The 20,510-nt window shown below is 47.8% G+C and overlaps 1 long non-coding RNA gene across 3 annotated transcripts in view; it reads right to left on the minus strand.

The window, feature by feature from the left end:
* Positions 1 to 2,320: 2,320 nt before the first annotated feature.
* LOC147827991 (uncharacterized) overlaps positions 2,321 to 20,510 on the minus strand; it is a 201,085-nt gene continuing 182,895 nt past the window's right edge. For all 3 annotated transcript variants that reach the window (XR_015451449.1, XR_015451450.1, XR_015451448.1), the window contains one exon: positions 2,321 to 3,411. This is a non-coding gene — a long non-coding RNA (uncharacterized LOC147827991). The remainder of the gene's footprint in view (positions 3,412 to 20,510) is intronic.

Consider the following 20,510-nt stretch of genomic DNA (forward strand, 5'->3'; position numbering starts at 1 on the left):
CCGCCTGCATTCCAGGAGGGCCCTCAGCTCTGTGATGCTGCCAAGTGACAGGAGGTCCTGAGACAGACCCAGTGTCTTTCTTCCACATCATCACCCAGCCCCGCTCGAAGCCCCCCAGTGAGAGGACCGGCATCTTCTGGAAAGAAGCCCCTCTTAAGGCCTCAGCTGTGAAACAGGAAAGAGGCTGCTGGAGGTCACTTGGAGAGCCATACCCACTTACATTTTGCCCGGAACCTCCTGCCCTCAGCTTTGGCATGGTGTCTTCCTACCCTTCCAGTTGAATCAGAATTTGCCCTCCTGTTTGAGGGGCCTGTTCCACCGCGACCACTTCAGCTTCTTGCTGCAAAACAGCGCCAGCAACAGAGAAACAGCACTACTGGTTGAGCTCCTTCCTGCTCTGTGTCAGGCACTGCACCCCTTCATGTTTATCAGCACTTGTTCTTATAGTAGCCCTGAGAGGTGAAGTGGGCTCTGTCATCTCTGTTTAAAGATGAGGAAACAGGCCCCTGAGACTGAAGCTCCCCATCTCCTCTTTTTCGTGTCCTCGATCTGCTTCCTCAGGAACCCTTACCCAGCAACCGGAGAAGTGCGGAATTCTGCTGTATGATGTTGCATTCAAAGCATATTAGCTGCATGTGACCTGGCTCAGCCAGGTTCATGACAGTTATCGGGACCGCTTCCTAGAGATGCATTTGCTGGTCACTTGCCCTGCTTCAGCACAGCTGTCTCTCAAGAACCTCAGCAAGTGAGACTGGCAGGGAGGAGCAGTAAGGAGGGGCTGTGCCTGAGCACTGCGTGGGTGGGGTTCTGAGCAGAGGAGGCTCTGGGCGGGGCTGGCGAGGCAGGACTCCTAGCCGCACCTACCACTCCAAGTTAGATCCGTGACCTTTTGCGCGTTCTGAGGTTCCACATGAGAGCCCTCTTGATAAAAGAAAGATCTCTGGTGTTAAGTTCGAAAACTTAATTCACTAAGGCATGAACAAAGCAGGAAGAACAAAGTGCTGATGCCATCATCATTGTCTGAAAAATAGGCTTTTTCATGAAATCATGTTCTCTCAGAAGTTCACAGAGACCAACTCCTAAATACATTCCTGGAGCGTTTTTCATCTCAGAGGACAATTAACCTTTGCAATTAGCTTCATCAACAGGAGCTTAATATCAGATATTTGGTCGCTTAGCAACAAGGAAGCAGTCACCAGCGGGGTTGCAGTTTCAACCTGTGACTGAGTTTCAGGAGGCTGCAAGCTGAGGAACGCTGAGTTGGAGCCGCACTCTGCAGACCCCTTTGCCCAAATGACCTCGACACCGAGGGCTCTGCCGTCAGTGACTCTGACCTGAGGAAGGGTATGATAGAGCCCCTGATGCCCCACAGGCTGGAGAACAGCCTCCAAGCGTTCCCAGACAAGGAGTGATGCCCTGCCTGACCATTTAGGGCTGTGGCCCGGAAGGCTAGAGTCTACTGAACCCCTACCTCAGAGTCACTTTCCCTGTCTTCTTTCCCTTCCACAGGGCCTCCTTTATCCCCATTTTAAAGGGGAAAAATGAAGCCTCCCAGATGAAACCACTTGCTGGATCAGGATTTGGTGGCAGCCTCGTGCTCTCTCGCATCCCACAGTGGCCTCCAGGCAGTGTCTCCTCTAGGCCTGAGCTTCCGGGTTGGACCGGATGAGGTTCCCGTCCGCCTACCTTGCCTGGTCTAGATCTTGCTCCCCACACACACACCACTCAGAAGCCAATATGGGTTTAAGGGTATTTGCTGGGACCTCTCTGTTCTCTCATTTCACTCATCACATTTCTCAGAAAGAAAAATCCTAGCTCTTCCTTGGTCTCAGATTCAGAACAACAAGCTGACAGGATTTTGTGGCAAAAATAACAAGGGCTTTCAAACCAGAAAACCTAAATTCTGATCTTGGCTTTGATAGTGACTAGCTAGCTCTGTGAGCTTTAAGGACATAACCTTCCAAATACCCTTTCCCTCTTATTTGTAAAGTGCACATACTACCATAGTCGTGAGCCACAAAATGTTTTAGTCAATGACAAACCACATACATGATTCATGGTCCCATAGCATTTTAATGGAGCTAAAAGATTCCTATCACCTAGTGATGTTGTAGCCATGATAACAATATAGCACAGCACATTGGTCATGTGTGGGTAGTAAGGCTGTTACAAATGAACTCCCCTGGCAATCATATAAAAATATAGTACATACAGTTTTGTATAGCATAGAATTCTCAATAATGATAGTAAACATGCTACTGGCTTATGTATTGACCACACTATGATTTTATTGTTATTTTAGCCTAATTCTACTGATTAAAAACAGTATACCGTGTTACACTGGCAGCAGCCTCATATATCTTGTGTTTACTGAGTCTCTGTGTTGCATTCAGAGACCATACAGAAGCACTGACCTAGGTCTGTGTAAGTACACTCTATAATCTTTGCACAGACTCTGAATACACCTAATGATATACTGCTCCTTGTGAATGTTTCCCTGTAAAGCCACCTGTGACTGTGACCACCTTTAAAGGGCACTGTGAGGACCAAGTGAGAAGCCTGACATATAATAAGCACTCAAGAAACAAAAATGCGAAACCACAAAACACAAGCCACAAACACAGCCACAGCTTAATACCCCTCCTCCTCAGCTTATGTGTGGAGTTACATGGCATTGTCTCTACCACATTTCTTTCCAAAAGATTTCACATTGTAAAGTGAACCAGAGAAATTTTAGCTCAAGTGACTGCCGGAGAGCTCTTGCTTGTGTGTACATATAGACCCAGACAAATAACTGTGAAAAAGTTCCTCTTCTTTCACTGAAATCAAAGTGAATCTCAAGGCAGACAGACCTGGTTTGAACTCTTTTTCCCTCCCACAGTAGCTGTGTGACTTGAACAAACACTTCAGAGCCACCACGTCAGTCTCAGTTGTAACGCATGGAAGAAAGTAATATTTCTCCATTAAGGTCTTCATGAGAATTAACCCCAAGACTGGGATAAAAGACCTCATCCCAGTGTCTGGTGCTGGGCTCACTTAAGTTCTCAGGAAGTATGTGTTGTGTCTGAATTTACTCGATGAAACTGCTCTTATCAGTTCTTGCTGGAACTGTTCTTTGAAATTCTTATCAATTTACTTTTTACCAAATTAGTCTTGTCTACACTGTCTCAACACCAGCTTTAGAATAGCATACTCACTTCTATTTTCAAACAATACGCACAAGAAAGTCATTACAGCTCCAGCATTTGACACTCTGAAAGTGTTGCTGTGTGTGACATGGCAGCTTAAGCTTTAGAAATGTTCCTCAGCTCACTGGGGCTGCCTGTCACTATCAGAGCCGCTGCATGAAAGTCTCCTTGTATTGCCCAGCTGTCAGCTTGCTTCTGTGTGGCCTCTCCAGACCTGAAAAGTCTGCAAAACAAAACATACCAGGTGCTTCATTAGGTTAAAGATAGTTATCCTATTACCCAGCAGTTTCACTCCTGGGTACACATCCATGAGAATGGAAACATATCCATAACAACTTACACATGAATGTGTGTAGCAGCATTATTCATAACAGCTAAAGAGTGGACCCAGATGTCTATGGATTGATGACTCCATAAACACAATGTGGTGTATTTGTATTACTAGTTCCCTGATACTGCTGTAGCACATTAGCAGAAATTTGGTGAGTTAACACAAAGTTGTCTTACATTTCTGAAGGTCAGAAATCCTAAGTTGGTTTCACTGGCTGCAGTCAAGGTGTTCATAAGGCTGGTTCTTTCTGGAAGCTGTGATAGTTTCCTTGGGCTTTTCAGCTTTTAGTAGCTACTTGTATTCCTTGGCTTGTGGCCCCATCCTCTATCTTTGAACCATGCCACCCCAATTTCTGCTTCTGTCATCACATTGCCTTCTCTTCTTAGTCAAATCTTCTCTGCCTTTCTCTTATAAGGATATTTGTGGTTCTATTTAGGGCCTACCAGGATAATCTAGGGCAGTGTTGGCCAACCTTTTAGAGCTTTTAATAATAACAAACAGCTCGCTGTGGCACGCATGCCATAGGTGTGCCACCACTGATCTAGGGTAATCTTCCTATCTCAAGATCCTTACCGAATCATATCTGTAAAAGTCCTTTTCCATAAGTCACAGATTCCAAGGAAAATGACGTAGATACCTTTGGGGACCATTATTCAACCTACTGTACAGTGGGATATTATTTAACCATAAAAAAGAGTGATGCACTGACACAGGCTGTAATTTGAATAAACCTTGAAACAGAATACTAAGTGAAAGAAGCATCATGAAAGATGACATGTTGTGTAATTCAAGTGGTATAAAATGTCCAGAATAAGCAAATCCATGGAGACAGAAAGTAGGCTGGTGATTGCCAGGCGGTGGGGAGAGGGAGAAATAGGGGGTGATTGTTAATATGCACAGGGTTTCTCTTTAGGGTGATGAGAATATTCTGCACCTACATAGAAATGATGGCTATACAACCTCACGAATATAATAAAAACCACCAAATTTGAATTGTACATTTTAAACGGATGAATTTATGATATGTGAATTATACTTCAATAAAAATAAATAAGTTAGAAAAGGCCTCATCATTTATTAACCTTACCTAAAAATGATCAAAGTAGAAATATTTCTTTTTAATCAAATAACAGTCTGAATCAATTGAATTTAAACAAAGTGCTTTCCATCAAGTTGTTCAACAGAATATTGTGGTTAAGGCTGAGCTGTGGAGTCAGGCTGCTTTCATTCAAGCCCTGAGCCTCAGTTTCCTTACCTGCAAAGTGGGGATAATAATACTCACTCCTCACCTGTGATGATTCAGTGAAATCATCCACATGAAGCCTGTCGTGTAGCAAGTCCTCAGAAAGACATACTATTTATTGTCTGCTCCAACAGCGGAGAGAAGTCAGATGGTGTGGATTACCCCCAGGGGACCCAACCACGCTCTCTGTACTTCAGGTTGTCTGTGCAATAACTGTACTAGGTACTGTGCTGGCAGTTTGTGCGGACTGCAAAGTGGACAAGTGATGAGTAGATGAGAAAGGACAAAAAGGGAGACGAAGTCTAGCTATAGCACTAGGCATCCGTGTGTGTGTACATGCACACGCACATGAGTACAGTGGGCAGTAGGTGACAGACAGGACAGAAGAATAGAAGACAGGTAGCATAGAAGGATGAATACAAAGGCATTCCAGGCTTGAGCAAAGGCCCTGAGATATGTCACAGCCTGGCTTTTTCTGGCGGTGTTAGGAATTCCTGCCGTGAGGGGCTCAGGTACAAGAAAGCTGCACTAGGACACCAGCACCCTGAAAAGTTTGAATGGGGAGGCAGAGCATGGGGCGAGTGGATTTGCCTTTTAGGAAGATCCCTCTGGCTGTGGGGCAGCAGAGAAAGGAAAGACTAGAAGCAAAAGGAGACTGACAATGACTCAAGCAGTGGGCAACAAGGACCCGAGTGGCACTGTGGAAGAGAAGAAGAGTTTGTTCTTGTCCTCACTGGCCACCGAAAGAACATCTGTGTGTACAGATGCACAGGCAAACACACGTGTTAGCCAGCCTTCTGCTACTCTATCAAATACCTGCGATAAGCAACTTATGAAAAGAAAAGGTATATTTTGGTTCATCGTTTTGGAAGGGCCAGTCCATGATCAAATGGGCCTGTTGTTTTAGGCCTGAGGGGGCAGCACATCATGGCAGGAGCTGGGGACACAGCTGTGAACAAGACCCCAATAAGGTGAAAGAGCCAGGTGTGGTGGTACATGCCTGTCATCCCAGAACTTGGGAGGCTGAGACAGGAGGATAGCTGTGAGTTTGAGGCCAGCCTGGGCTATGTAGCAAGACCCTGTCTCAATAAATAAATAAATAAATAAATAAATAAATAAGTTGGTGATGCAGAGGGAGAGAAACAGAAAGTGCCCTGTGTGGGAGGGCAGAAGGGTAGATGTTTCAGACTGGTCAGGACTGGGAAGTGGTGGAAGTGACATTTGAGCAAGGACAGGGAGGTGAGCCGGTTGGCCCTGGCAGGTGGTGCAGGGCACAGGAAGTGTGGAAATGAGGTGCCAAGGCTCAGGGGACGAAGAGGTCTCATGGCCAGATAGCAATAGGCCTGCTTCACAGTAGGAGCACAGTGTTTCAGCCTGGGCAACTGAGGCCCAGAGGTCATGAGGAGTGGGCACCCCTTGGTACTTGAGTGCTGGTTGCTGCCACCTTTCCCCCGGGGCATGCTCAGCTGCGCTGTCTGTCCCACACTGAGGTCCCCTGCCCCCGGGGCATGACCCCGCAGGTCTCAGGCAGCCTGCCCAGCCTCAGTGGCCTGGAGATGGCCTGCGACTACAGCAGTGGCATCCGCACGGTAGCCTGAGTCCCAGGCCCCACCGACGGCCACCAGATCGCCTACTGCAACCTTCTGCCCCAAGACCGCTTCCTGGCCTTCCCACCTCAGCAGGGTGAGTGAGGGGTAGAAGCCAGAGGGCTCTTGGGGTGGGTCCTGACCTTCAGACCCTGAGGTCCCCTCCTGTGACCTCCAGACCATGTGGCCATGGAGATGTCCCTGAGGGTCCATGAGTGCTCCATCATCTCAGCCAACTTCACCACCTAGGACTGAAGCTGAGTTGCCCATGTGGCCCCCAGCACCGGGTGAGTGGCTGGATGCCCTATGGGTGTGGGGGAACAGGATCCCCAGGGAGGGCCCTGGGGGAGTTCAGAGCTCCTGGCTCTTGCCTGCCCACCAGGCCTCTGCAGACCCTCAGGAAGAATCCTTGACCACACGTGGTGGCTGCCTCCAGGTCCCTTGCATATATCTGGCAGTGGGGAGCTCACTCCTTACAGGGTGCCCTGTCTCGCCTTCCTTCTGGGCCTGGGTCCCCAGCCAGTGTGAGGTGAGGGTGGGAGCAGTCTGAGGGCCTGTCTTCCAGCTGTACTAGATGCCTGTCTGCATGCTGGCCCTGCTTCTGGTGCACAGAGCAGCATACCTGCATCTCCAACCAATCCCAGTGACAGGCCTCACCCAATCCCAGGGTAAGCCACCAGAGCAGAGCAAATCTATTCACCTCATGGCAAAGAAACACATACTATGGAAGCAAAAGAGCAGAAGGAGAAAGGGCCGGGGTCCAGCTATCCCCTTCAAGTGCATGTTCCCAATGGCTCAAAGCCCTCCCACCAGGTCTCACTTCTTAAAGCTCCACCTCCCAGGAGCCGCACACTGGGGACCACGCCTTCACCATGTAGACCTTCAGGGGATGCATATCTGAAACACAGTATGTCCCTTCCAAGGCATTCATGTCTGCAACCATTGGAGCAGACTTGGAGGGCATGATGGTTAATTCTGTGTCAACTTGGCTAGACTGTAACACCCAGTGATTTGACCAAACCCTAAATTAGATATTGTTCAGCACCATGGCTCCCCCATCATCACCACTTCCTTCAACTCAGTTCAGAGGCTCAGTGTCACCAGCCTGGCACCTGGTCCTTCTCACTTTTGCCACCCCCTCTTTAGCCAGTTCCTCCCCTGTCCCTTGTTTTCTGCCTCTAAGGATGGAGTCTCTTCTGTCTCCCATGCTAAAGTTGTCACTTTCATTCCCTGGCCATTGTTTCAGAGATGTGGAACTGGAGTCCAGAATTACTCACCTCATCCCTGCAGTCCCAGGCCCCAAGAGTCATGCCCTGGAAGCCAGGGTCTGTGACTGGGTCCTGCTACCTCCTCCCATGCACCCCTTAGCCTGGACCTCCAACCCCACATCTACTGGTCTCCCTGTCCCCAGTCACTTGGCAAGCTTGTTAGTCTACCCACTCTGGACCCTGGCTCTCCTTGGCTGGCCTGAGCCATCCTGAGTGAACCCTAGGCTGAGATCCAGAAGGCAAAGCTGCTGGTGGCCCCAGCTGAGGTGAACATGGTCCACACAGGAGGACCCTCTGTTGTTCAAGGAGCTCCACACATCTATCCAAGGTCAGGAAGCCCAAGCGGTCTCAATCTGGGAGCAGCAGCCCCACAACAGTGGTGCTGCAAAATCATTCTCCAATCACTGCTCATTCATTGGCCATGTTCCTGCAGGCTCTGAAGCTGCCTACGGTGCCAGGGCCTGGGGAAGGGGCTCCCAGAACAAGAGGAAGGGGTCAGAGTAGCTGTAGCCAGGAGCTGGAGCAGCCACTGCTGTGTCTACCACTTCCATGTCTCCTCCATTGTGTGGCATTTCTAGACCAAAGCAAACCTGTACCTCGGATCCTTCTGATTAGATATAGAGGCATGGGCAGAATCAGGCTATCAACAAGCCCTTGGTCAATAATTAAAATGAGAAAGACTCCAAAGCTCTTTTTACCAATGCCCAGTCCCCTCACCAGCCCTGATTCCTAAGGTTCTAATCCATTGATCTGAGATAGACCCTGAGCATATTTTTTTTTTTTTTTGAAAGCTCCACACACGATTATAATGCGGACTGGGACTTCTGCTCCAGAACTTTGCTATCCAAAGCAGAGTCCACAGGCCAGCCACATTGACCTCACCTAGAGCTCATTAGAAACACAGAATCTCATCCTTACCCACGACCTAGGGAGCTGACTCTGCTTTACAAGATCTCTAGGTGATTCAGAGGCATGTTTAAGGGTGGGAGCACCACGAGGAATAAAACCAACAACCTCTTCACTCAAAGAGAGCCACTTTAGTCCTCATGGCTCACCCTCAATGCCTGCTGCTCAGAACCTTGAGAGCAGTGCCCAGAGCTAGGGAGTCAACTGACCAAATAAGTACTTAGTGCATCGTGCCCTGATCTGAGGCCTCAGCACTACACTCAGCCAGGCCACAGGTCCCCTGAGGCTCACAGAAGAGCATTGCTGACAGTATCCACATGAGAGCATTTCTAATGTGCTTTCCATGCAAGGCCTCTTTGGACTGTTAGTGACTACCTTTATATGAGCACTTGCTAAATGACAAGTACTTTGCAAATACTGATTTGTTTCAACTTCCCATGACCTTCAATAAAATAAATTTTGTTAGACCCATTTTGCAAAGGCAGAAACTGAGGCTCAGAGAGGTTAAAGAGACCAAGGCCACGCAGCAAGTTATTGTCAGAGCTGTAACGGGAACCCTGGGTGTCAGATTCCAAACTCAAACTGTCAATATTATGCTTTGCTCCATAGATAAGAAGCATGATAGAACTTCACAAATCTAACTCAGAAACCCAGTGTTCTCAGAAAAGAAAAAAGGAAATACAATACCATTTCCCAAAACCAGTAAACAGTGGGGGAAAGGATTTTTACATGAGTGAAAGAGTGCCTTTGGGAATATGAGCCTGATGCATTAATGTAACGATTATTCCTCCCGCCAGGGCTCTAACTACATTTTTATTAGGATTCTTTACATATTCTTTAGCTTCTTTAAAATGCTAAACTGACTCTGAGTCCCCAAATGTGCCAAAAATCCAGGGAGTATGTTTATAGGAAGTGAAAGACCCCCTACAAAATAACTCCCAGAGGCCTGAATTAGTGGTTTGCATTATAAGGAGATGAAAACCCACATCTCTCCTAGGAACACAACTGCCATAAAATACAAACTGAGCTAAATTTATGTGGGGAAGTTGGAGGATGCTGGAAGGCTCACCCTGTGGCTAGAATAGTTATGATCATGCTGTGTGGCACAATCCCTTCCAAACCCCTCTGTGGCTCCATCAGTGGCCAGGGTCAGAGGTCTGCTAGTGGTGAAGGTTAGGATCCATGCCTGGGATCTGAATTCAGTCATTGACCAGACCTCTGGTCTATATAGAGATAAGGTTTATTAAATTATCTTCTCTCTCCAAAGCCACGGGTTTCCAGGCCATAAGGTCTCCATCTGTGATGTTGTGATGATGTCTATAATTGACTTTCACTACCTTAGCAGAGACAGGAGCTCAATCTGAGGGGAAGTTGCCCTAAATGGAAAATCCAGGGTTGAGGGGCCATCAGCTACCGCACACTCGGCATGAAGCTTGTATGAAAAGTGATAGCTATATGCACTTCTGTTATTTGTATTTCAGTCAACAGCTGAGTCTGCAAATTAGCATGTGGCCTGGCAGAACTGGGTTTTATTGGTGAAAATAGTGGCCCTGTTGACCAACAAGATGGATATCAGAAAGGAGCTCTGTTTCAGTCTGTTGTAACAAAATTCCATAAGCTAGGGGGCTTGCAAATGACACAAAGTTATTTTTCACTATTCTCTGGGAAGTCCAAATCAAGGCTCAGGCCAATTTAGTGTCTGGTGAGGGCCACTTCCTGGCTCATAGATGGACCTCTGTCTTCCTTCCCTGGCCCCATGCGGAGGAAGGAAAAAGGCAGCTCTCTGGAACCTTTACTGTAAGGGCACTAAGCCCATTCATGATGGCTCTGCCACCACAACCTAATCTCCTCCCATAGGCCCAACCTCCTAATATTGTCTCCTTGGGGATCAGGATTTCAACAGGTGAACTGAGGAGGAGACACAACCTTCAGACCCTAGCAAGCTTGCATTTGTGAGGTGAAAGGTGCTCAGGAGATGTAGACTGACTGAAACCATGCCAGAGGCATTAAGTCTATTTGTGTGAATAGGACAGGGGATTCCAGGGAACACTGCTTACCTGGAAGTAGGGCTCTGGCCTCTGGGCTGAGAGATCTTCTGGTTACCTGATGTTGACAAGAAGCACTATGTCACCCATGGACTTATCTGTGTCTACCGTAAGTGTCCCTTTCACAACAGCTGGAGTTGCTCGTAGCACAGAGCCAGGACACTGTTGAGCCCACAGCACAGGTCGGGACTCACCTGGCTGCTGCTTTGTCTGTGTGGGTGATGGGCCCGGGCCTGGGCCTGGGCCCTGCTTTCACACACACTGGAGTGAGGCTGTCTGCGGGGAATGGCTCACTCTCACACCTCAGGCTTCCGGGGCAGCCTCTTATAATTGTCCTGACCCCCTTCCCACCCCAGAGCCCTTCTACAGGATGAACAGCCTCTAGGTATTGTGGCCTTTCATCAAATTCATCATCTTTTCATCTCATTTGCTTTTAATTTTTTCCTTCAGAGTCAGAGCTGGATCAATCCCAGAAAGGGTTTCAGAACAGCTCCTGGCGAGCGCTAATCTGATGAGAAGTGATTATGATCTTATTGGAGAAGCGATTCTTGGTGCCAGATGGATATAGTTGGTGTTAATTCTACCCACTCAGGGTTCTAAAGAACTTCTTGAAGCTATGCATGAGAGACAACGGGGATTCAGGACAAAAGCTGGAATGGATTCCAGCCCACAGGGCGAGTGGGCAGCCTCTCAGACAAACTAGCCCACTTGTCTTGCCAAGTGGGACCCCCAGGAACCCCATCCCTGGAAGCCTGGAAAGGTCAGAGCTAACAGCCCCCCTACCCAAAATGATCCAGCCCAGCCTTCTTATCAGGTAAGGAGCTGCTGCGGCCCAGAGAGATTTTGTGACTTACCCATGGTCACAGTCACATGGAATTTCTGGGGTAAGGGCTCTGTCTACTCCTCAAACCCCTTCTCAGTTCAATCCAACAAACATCTCTGACCAGGGCATGCTCAAGGAAAGGCCCTGCCTTGTTCTGAGTAACCTGGCTCCTAAGCCTGCTGAGTTCGAGATACAGGGGGGCGATGCACTGAGATGCAGATGAGTCTTGCCAAAGGAAGAAAGCAGAAGACACAGAGCTGGAGTCCAGCAGGAGGTGGAGGAGATGAAAGCTTAGTAAGGTTGGAAGATAAGGGGCAGGAACAGGGACAGAACCCTAACAACTTCTGGGAGTGGAAAGCAGGCCCAGACAGCAACTGGCAGGAAGAGCATCTGTGCTGGAGTCCAGAGCAATGTGCAGAGGCCCAGGAGGCTCCAGCAGCAGCCGTGAAAGGAAGCACGCTTGGGGACTCCATCGCCAGGGTCGGGCAGACTCCTGAGGTCTCCTCTATGGGTCCTTGTCTCCTGCCTCCTTCCTCTCATATCTCAGTGGCTCTGCTAGGATCCCTGAGCTCCTTCTGGTGCTGCTCAGGAAAGCCAACCCCTCAGTCTCTTCTCCCCTTGCCCGGGAGCCAACTAAAGGACCACACTGAACATGGCAAAGAGCCCTCCAGACCTGGAAGCACCTGTCCCTCACTTCCCAGTATTCTCTGCCCTAGTGCCCAGGTGAGAAAAAGCAAGGGTCCAAGTAACTCACCCCAGGTCATCTTGTGGGGTGGGGTGGGGACCTTTCCCAGAGTTAGCAGCACAGACTCTCAAGCTGACTGGTGCCCGAACTGGGAGTCACGGCCACACCGCCCCCCAGCTCTGTGACTTGGGCAAATCACTTTGTCTCTGCCTCCAGTTCCTCACCTGGAAAATGACCGTACTAATAATAATATCAGTGCTTATCTCATAGGACTGTTGTGAGGAGCAGCTGAGTCAATGCATGCAGAGGCCTTAGAAGAGTGCCTAACACCTAACAAATGCCACTTACATTTTGGCTATTACTGTCATTAACCCTGCCTTGGGATTCCAGCAGCTTCCTCCTGCTAGGTACTGTGCATCCTTGGGACCCCGAGGGAAGTCCCACAACAAGGCTGGCTCAGGACACGTAGAATTCTGAGCTGCCTCTTCTTTCTCACATTCTTGGCCTCCCTCTATTGCCCCCTTTACCCTCCTCAACAGTTCCTCCTCCATAGCCTCACTCCCCACATCCACACCTGAAAAGACAAGCCATCCAAAGATTCTACCTGGAAAAACCACTTGGGCTTTGTGTTGTTCAAAAGCTGTCCTTTGGAATGTTAGTTTTTAACCATGGGGAACAAAAAGAGTTAGCTGTCTCCTTTAAGAGCCCAGTTTTGAGTTTTTAAAAAAGCTCTCTAGTGAGCAGCAGCTTTGAATCTGCCTCCCAGCAGCAGCAAGAGGAGTATCAGCAAACAACCACACTGCATATTTAATTGTAAAACCATCCCCAAGCCAAAGTCCAGTCTGGGCTGAGTGGCCGATTTGAGTCCTCACATAGAAACTACTTCCAAGTTCTGTGGAAGACTGTGGGCACAACAAAGAGGATCTATACGGGTGAGCCATCCTCTGACACTCAGAAATAACAGAGGTGTCCTAACATACTGGTGTTGGCTTTGACTTGTGGCCTCCTGAAACCATAGACTGTGGACTCCTAAGAATTACTCCAGGGGACTAGAGGAAGTGTACTTAGGAGGGGAGCTCTTCCTGGAGCCCCTGAGTTGCCCTGGCCACTGCCTCTGCCCAGGTACCAGGGGGCTTGGCCTAGTGGAGAACTACAGTGTGCTATGGGTTTGCCCAGCTTGCATCCATCTATGGGCTGAGGAGCGTTTGTGTGGTGGTGGTGTGAGAAAAGCAGAGGAAACCTCTAAAGTCTCCTGAAGCCACTTGTGTACTAGGTACACAGAAGGGACTCAGGAAATGTTTGAGGGATGAATTTCCCCAAAGTTGAGAATGATACACTCACCCCGAGTCATGGAATTAACATCTGGAGGCTCTGAGGGTTGTGGGGGAAGTGTAACTAGTAGAGGGTCTAAGCCACTTAAGTGCCTTCCTTCCACCAGTGGGAAACTTTATCTCAAGCCTTTCAAATACGGACAGTCGAAGCTTAAAGAGCTCAGCAGCTCGAGCTGATGTGTAACAGCGAATGGAAGCTTTTCAGAATCCCAGTGGAGCATCCAAGGGGAAGAATAGAGGGAGATAGCTCACAAGGCCAGGTGTCCTGCGAGTGTTCAAGAACATTCTAAATATGATAGGAAGCGGACCACAAAAAAGGCCAGCTTGTACACCCTGCTGTCAAAGAAAGTATTAAATTTTAAAGAAAATCAACTAAACCGTATGCAACATCTCAAAACCAAATCCTTCCACACCTGAGTAAGGGTCTTGATCAGTTGTTCCTGATGGGAATAAAGACCGTTCTAACAAAGACCTATTTCTTGCCTGCCTAGACCACTGTCTCCAATCTCCTTTCCAGGTTACCTGGGCCTGGAGGCTCATCCAACTCCCACAGCATCACTAGAAATGCCTTCCAAATCATTCATTCTGTCAGCAGCCTTCTTAATACCTCCATCAGTTCTCCATCATCTTCAAGATGGAATAAAGATCCATTAACCTGGCCTGCCAACCCCTTCGAGGCCTGGGTTCCATTCAGGCTTGCTGTGTGGCCAGTGCTCACCAACATAACCAGACCAGCTGTGAAAATATTGCTGTGTTCTTCCAGTGTCTCTTTGCCACCTCCCAGCTAATCCTGCCACCCACACCTCCAGACCACAGCCCTGGTAGGTGACAGTACCCCTGATGGTACTTAGCATTGCTCCCAACAGGTGTGTGCAGGCTGAGACCCTCACTGCAGCTGAGTATCTCCCAGAGACACCAGTTCATGGACTCTCAGAAATTATAGCTTCTGCGATCTATCACACTGGTTGTTAAATGCAATATTATGAATATTTCCCGTATCTCACTCAACTTCACTAGACTTACTGCTCACCATTCCCTTGTTCATTTATGTGTTGGGTAAGTTAAAATATGCTTGATTGGATAAAAGAGATGAATGATCTGTGGCCTAGCACTTGCTTTCCTACCCAGCCTTGTCACAAAGCAAGGGGATGTATCAGTGGTTTAACAGATTCCCAGGTAAGAAGACATCCACAGTGATCACAGAGATGTCGCTCATTGCCAGCCATGGTCACTTGGGCTGGGTTATGCTCTGGCCAAGTTCTCAGCCAGGCAAGCACAGAAAGTGGACTATTTCAGTGTATCCCCTAGTCACCAGTCTTGCAAAGGTAAACTCATAAAATTTGGGCTCAAAAGACATCAGTGCAAAGTGAGAGTGCCAACCTAGCTATTTTAAAAGGTGATTGATGTGCCGCTATCTCTTGTCCAGCTGTTTCAGTTTAGACACATTAGCAAGAGACAGAAATCTAACTCAAAATAACTTAGGCACAAAAGGAATGTATTGGCTTTCAAAGCTGAAAGTTCCTGGGAGTAAGTCTAGATTCTTGGATCAAATGATACCACTGGGACTCAATTTTTTTCCTCTCTGGGCTCTGCCTTCTGCCTTGTTGACTTAGATTTTACATGATGGCAAGATGACTTCCTGCCCTCTGTTCCCGTTCTCTCAGCTCCAAGTCCAACTGGAAAAGTGAAAAATTATCTTCTGGAAGCCTCAGGAAGCATCTTGTCACATCTCATTGGTAACCCTAAACAAATTGCTGTGACCGGCAAAGGACTGTCAGGTTTAGATTGCCTGAGGCCTAAATCACATGCTTCACCCAAAGCCAAGAGTTGGTGTCTCCACAGCACAAGGGCTGGGTATAGAAGAAAAGGGGAAAGTGGATCTAGAATGCTATGCAGGGAGAGATACTGGGCAGCAAGCCCACCCAATTCCCACTGCACCAAGACGCCACTTTATAGCACCAAGGAGATAGAACTTTTCTTCAGTCTTGTCCACTGTTTCAGAATAAGACAAGAAGACTATCACACAGTGGAACTATTGTTTCTACTAAGATCCAGGAATTGTCCTCACCTCAAAGCAGAGACTTGTCTCAAGGGCAGAGCTGGGAACATTCTAGCTACCCTCTTCTCTAAAGCCGATTTTTGGTACTGAGTCTCACACTCTTTCTGCAGTTACATTCCAGATGGTCAATATCTCCCAGGCTACCCATCCTATACAAGCTTTCTTGTCTCTGACTCATTCACACCAATTAATAAAATGTATCCCATGGTTGCTTTACTTTTCTCAAGTACTGTCCTGCCGTGGTTCCATTCACTGGCTACCTAAGATGGAGTGGGGCAGAGACTTCTCTGCTTATTTCATAGGTGGTGTGATTAAAGATAACAGAGAGGGAAAACAACATGCCAGGGTTCACACATCTGGATGGAGCCAGGCTCCAACCCCACAATGAACTACTGCCCAGTACTTTGTACAGAGATAAACCGCCTATTGAAGCTTGTCCGTGAATGACAGTCCAATCTCCCTCCAGCTCTCGCCTTAATGTTCTAGGAGACTCTCATCCTGGAGGTGAAAAGACCTTTCTCTTAGCCAGTCCCAGGCAATTTCTTGCCACTTTTCCTATCTTCTGACCCAAGGAAGTTGGAGGGAGAGTTCCTCTCTGCCTATAGCCCGAGCCTGCCCAGGTCCTATCTAGATGCAGTCAGGGCTCAGAAGAGACAAGGTGAATAGCAAACAACACTCAGACCAATGGGTGCCATTTGTTAACATGCTCTCAATCAATGGTTTCTGAAATTAAAACATTCTGGCTTTGCCAAATGCCCCCGCCAGGCTCTCTGGGAGGACAAGGTGCCAGCTACACGTGGGTGAGGATGGGGACGTGGAAGATAGAAGAGTATCAGTCTTGGCAGGCCATTTCTCACCAGAGCCAAAGCAAACCTCCTTCCCATTGTGGAGGCTCCCCAAATAAATCAGAGGGTGGGGACAGGGAAGCCCAGACACCGATGTTCTGTAGGTGGAGGGTGAAGGACGTATTTTTTCAGGTTCTCAGAAAATCAAGCATTGCCATGGTCATAGAATGGGCCTCCCTTTTTCCCTTACATGGAAAACGGAGCCATGATGGTGACACTAGTTTCCTGGTGTCTTCTGGGGACATCTTAGGGATAGCCAAGCTGTGGCCCCTATCCCACATCCAGCCCACCTGAGTTTACCTGTGCTTTAGAAGACAGGCCTCACGCTCAGCTTGTGTGTCTCTTGTCTGCCTTCCTGGCATCCTGAGACCTGGCCAGATACAAGCATCAAGTACAAGGAAGGTAATGCCCCAGGGTGGGGGTGAAGGGAGGGAACCGTGCCCCAGCTGCCTGCTCTCCAATGGCACAATTTTGAGGCAATATCACATTTGTAGAAGGTGCCCGGAGCATCTACTCCAGTTGCCCAAGATAGTAACTCATTCATTAACATCCACATTATTTTTCTCCTTCCGTGTCCAACTCTGCCCACTTTCACATTCTGCTTCTTAGGATTCCCTTCCAAATCAACACCCATGTTCTTATCTTCCAAGAGTGCTCCTGTCCATACTGACTCTATACAGCCCTCACTTTCTTTGCCCCCCGCCATCGGACCATAGTCCTCTGTGAGCAGAGAGCACAGCAATGCCCACACCAGCTCACTTGTTCCAACCTGAATTGACTATAAATTGAGCATTGCCACCCCTCCTACCTGCTCTCATTCTCATCTTGCCTGGAGCTCACAGTGGGCTGCCTAGCCACAAGCTGGGGGTTTGCTCTTGATCTTCTTTGACTTGGATGAGTCCAAGTACCTGTGTAGGCATAGCAGCATGATATGGTAAAAAGAACATGGAAGGTGATTGGCTTCCAGTTCTGCCATTAATTGCATAGCCTTTGGGAAGCCATGACCTCTAAACCGCAGTTTTCCTATCTCTAAAATTAGGAAAGTACCCAAGCCCATCTCACTGAATTGTAGCTATGGGCAATGGGAAAATAGCTATTAAGCTCTCGGTAAATTCTCACTTTTTCCAAGGCTGATGTTCAGCTCTGTCTGTAAGGCTTCTGGCTGTTACTTGTTCTAATGGGTCAGAGCCTGTCTATTGCTGCTGTTAAATATTTCATGTATCCCTTCTGATTAACACAACTATTGCTTGTACATTTTATATCCCTTGTGTGGAAGCAGCAGGCAACCCCTTTGAATGGCAGACTCACAGCTCATCTCTGAGGAGAATCCTGGGGAGGACCATGTACCTCCACCCTCTCCCCAACCAGGCTGTGCCAAGGAAGAATGTGCCTAATGCCAGACATACAAAGCTTCCTCCAGATAGGCTGATCCCATTTCAAATTCACAAACATAGAGCACGCTGTGCAAATATAGTTAGGCTGGCCTCAAGGCCCAGCCTGTGGCTATTGAGTCTAGTATCTCCTCCAGCTTAATTAGGTGTATTTAAGGGCTACATGCTCTCCTCCATTCATTCACAAAAAGGCGCTAGGCAAAACTGAGTTGATTAACCCGAAGGCTATGGGAATGGGTGCTCTCTCACTGCGGGAGGAAAACCAAGTCCTCCAGGCTCAGGTCTAAGTGATTCAAGCCAACCTGGGAAAGACAACCTGGGGACAAGCCAGAGGGCACCCTAGATTGAGCATGGGAGGAGGACATCACACTCCCAAATTAGCCTAATACTCACAATGAGGTGGGAAGATGAGCCAAGTTCTTGTGTAGCATCTGTAACTATTCATCTGTTTGCATATTCAACTGTTGGCATAATCAACTATAAGTAGTTTAAACTAAACTCTCCCATCATAAAAATCCAAAGTGACTGTTGGCAAATGATAAGGCTCCTTAATTCTGAATTTTGCTTTGAAGCAGTGATGACTGGAAATCTCCCCATGTAATGCTCATAATCAAAAGTAGCTTTGGCCAACCAATGATAGTACTTCACCCCACACCACACTGTCAGTTCAGCTCTGTCAGGACCACATTACCATCCTTCCTGCCATAGTCATCACAACTGTGTCTTTGAGTTTGGCACACAGGACTTGGATTAACCTATTCATTGGGGGAGATAAGGAATTCTGGGAGCACTAGGTTTGTGTATTATCATGGGGCCAAGAGCAAGCTCTGACTTGGGTGGGGATGTGGGGGTGTGAGAGAGGAAGCTGGGATGGAGAGCACTGACTCCAGGAGAAGAAAATTAACACTGAAAACTTCCTATCTGCAACACTTTAGTTATGGCTATAAATTCTGGAAATTTCTGCAGGCACTCTGTTATAAGAAATCCATTACAGAATGAACTCTTGATACAGAATCTGCTGCAGATGATCAGTGAGGTGCCATTTCTCCCCTCCTCTTTCCTACAATCTTTTGATTTTTTTCATCCTGCAGCTGAATAGCCAAGGCCCTGGACCATGGGCCTCCAGTCCTATCCAGCTCTTACCTGGAGAAGGAAGAAGAACAGCTTTTCCCTTTCATCACCACACTGCTACACTGCCACATCACAATGCTACCACACTGCAGAAATGTCACTACTTTTCTCTGTACTAACAACTTTATGTTAGTAGGTGGGTGGAAGAAGAGGAAAAAGCATGAGCAAGGAAACCATTTGCCAACACTTATAGCTGGGACACACATTCTCTCAGCTTCTGCTCATAACCAACCTTGAGAAAAGCATCATCATCCAAACCCGTTTTACCATTGAGGAAACTGAGGCGCAGGAACAGTGAGTGGACCTCTAATACAGGGAGTGAGTGTTAGAGCCAAGAACCAAGATTTTTCTCATGCCAAAGACCACGCCTGTGTCCCTGAGCCACTGCCTGTGTCCTGACCTGGCCAGAGTCCAGTGATCCATTATTCTGTATCTGATGGGGTACACAAACTCTGGGTAATGCTGACATTCCAAGTGGAATGAAGAATTTGATCAATGAGCAGAGGGAGTATTGCGGGAGGATCTCAGGTGTGAGTGAAACTTGCAGCTAAACGAGGTTGCCCAGGTGCACAGGCTGGCACAGGAAATCAACCAGGGGCCCAGAGCCCTGGGGGGAGGTCCAGCTACTGGTGCACTGAATAGGGATGTGAATCTTCCATTTCAGAGTAGGGTTCTGTGGTTGATCGAAAAATGATCCCCCAAAATCGATGTCCATGTCCTAACCCCCAATATCTGTGAATGTGACCTCATCTGGAGAAAAGACTTTGTATGCATAACTAAGTTAAATATTTTACTATGGATTACATATTTTTGTCCTTTCCAAAATTCATGTTGAAAATTAATACTCAGTACAACATTATTAAGAGGTGTGGTCCTCAGGAGATTATTGAGCCTTGAGGGCCCTGCTTTCTGAAAAGGTTTGACAGAGGGCGTTCTCTCTTTTTGGCCTTCTGCTGTGTAAGGAGACAGCATTCCGTGAGGGGCAGCATTTCTCAGGAAGATGCAGCAATGAGGTGCCATCTTGGATGCAGAGAGAGCATCCTGCATGGAGACTGAACCTGCCAGTGGCTTGATCTTGAACTTCCAAGCCTTTAGAATTATGGGAAATAAATTGCTAATATTTATAAATACCAGATGTGGTGTTTTATTATAGCAGCATAAATGGACTAAGACAGATTCCAAGGCGAGATCATCTTGGATGATATGTGTGAGCCCTAAATTTCATAAACAGTGTCAGAGAAGAGGAGGGAAAGGGGAAGATGAAGAGAAAGGAAGAGAAGAGGAAGGGAAGGAAAGAGGGGAGGACAAGGGAGAGGAGATGCAAGGAAAGGGGAGGAGAGAAGAAAAAGGATGATGATGAGACACAAAGAGAAGATGAGTGATGACAGAGGCTGAGACTGATGTGCCCAGAAGCCACAAGCACGGGGAAGGACCCTCTCCCTCAGAGCTTTCCAAAGGAGCTAGCTTTACCCTTTGATTTTGGATTTCTAGGTTCCAGAATGGTGAGAGAATCTATTGTTTTAAGGCATCCACTTGTTGGTAATTTCCTATAGCAGCCCTAGGAAACCAGACAGGTCCCATTCCTGGTAAGATTTAGGGTCAAACCAGAGATGCCAGCAATTCAAGGGCCTTAGGCTGAGCCTGGTCGTGGGTCTGTGATTAGGAGCCCAAGTCTTTC

This window comes from Heterocephalus glaber, unplaced genomic scaffold (assembly GCF_053883595.1).
Source record: "Heterocephalus glaber isolate CG9 unplaced genomic scaffold, H.glaber_assembly_v1.0 deba00001428, whole genome shotgun sequence".
Classification (NCBI taxonomy): Eukaryota; Metazoa; Chordata; class Mammalia; order Rodentia; family Bathyergidae; genus Heterocephalus; species Heterocephalus glaber.